At 47.7% G+C, this 1,257-nt stretch overlaps 1 non-coding gene across 1 annotated transcript; it reads right to left on the bottom strand.

Moving 5' to 3' along the window:
- Window positions 1-542: 542 nt before the first annotated feature.
- Window positions 543-680, bottom strand: LOC114814867. The gene has a single exon (XR_003762663.1). It is a non-coding gene; the product is annotated as a small nucleolar RNA SNORA7 (small nucleolar RNA).
- Window positions 681-1,257: the final 577 nt, after the last annotated feature.

The raw sequence follows: 1,257 nt of genomic DNA, 5'->3' as shown, positions 1-1,257 counted from the left end.
TATCTCTCTATATAACATATATAATATATTCATAATACATTGTATAATCAATTATTATCTGAGTAGCAGAGTAGCCTAGCAGAAAGAGCACCTGGGTTCTAATCCTGACTCTGCCACTTACCTACTGTGTGACCTTGGGCAGGTCACTTAACTTCTCTATGCCTCAGTTTTCTCATCTGTTAAATGGGGATTCAATACCTGTTCTCTCTCTCCCACTTAGACCGTGAACCCCATGTGGGCTCTGATCGTCTAAGTATCTACTCCAGCGCTTAGTATGGTGCTTGACACATGGTAAGCGCTTAGCAGATATCGTCATTATTACTCTTTTTGTCTTGTCTTATGTTGTTGAGTCGTCTCTGACTCACAGCGACTCCATGGACACATCTCTCCCAAAACGCCCCGCTCTCCATCTGCAATCGTTCCGGCAGTGTATCCATAGAGTTTTCTGGAAGCGGTTTATCGTTGCCTTCTTCCACGCAGTCAACTTGAGTCTCTGCCCTCCGCTCTCCCGTGCCACTGCTGCCCAGCACAGTTGAGTTTTGACTTGTAGCAGATCTCCTTCCACTCGCTAGCCACTGCCCGAGCTAAGAATGGAACGGACAGGCCTCTGCTCGACTCTCCCTCCCGTAGCCGAGACTAGTAGAGGACTGAAAACTCTCCAGATGAGATCCTGGGAGATGACTCTATTTGTAAATATGTTTATATCTGCTTGCCCCATAAGAGGATAAACTCACTGAGGGCAGGGAACCTGTCTTGAGCTTCCCATACACGTTCCCAAGCGATTAATACGATACGTTGCAACAGTGGGTGATCAATAAATACTATAATGGCTAGAACTACTGTACTGCAAAGCCACAAGCAAGTGTCTAATACTTACTAAGATCACTAGTCTCCGTGGAGGAGACATGGAGTTGGAAAAGGGCAATGGGATTTTGTGTCTGCGAAGTAGGAGTTGTGGTAAACTTGGCACCGGCTTTGTATTCCAGTGAAAAGCTGCACTCTTCCCCGTCCCATCCAAAACGAATGTCACGTCTCCTCTATTTTTGAAAAGCGTTCTAGCTCAGGCTGGGAGGTGGTGCGGAGAAAAGGTGTCAAGCGAAGGCACGGTGGTTATTTGTGAGGGGGGATGCCATCTTTGGCCTGTGCCAGACTGCCGAGCTGGATTCACGCCTCTTTCGAAATCCCGGAGGACTTAGCCGAAATACCCAGCTGGGGAAAACAAACTCCGAATCCACCTGCTCTCACCCAACAGCGATG

Source organism: Ornithorhynchus anatinus, chromosome 10 (genome assembly GCF_004115215.2).
Source record: "Ornithorhynchus anatinus isolate Pmale09 chromosome 10, mOrnAna1.pri.v4, whole genome shotgun sequence".
NCBI classification, from domain to species: Eukaryota; Metazoa; Chordata; class Mammalia; order Monotremata; family Ornithorhynchidae; genus Ornithorhynchus; species Ornithorhynchus anatinus.
Note: the sequence above shows the minus strand (reverse complement) of the source record. Positions and strands in the feature narration are given on the sequence as shown.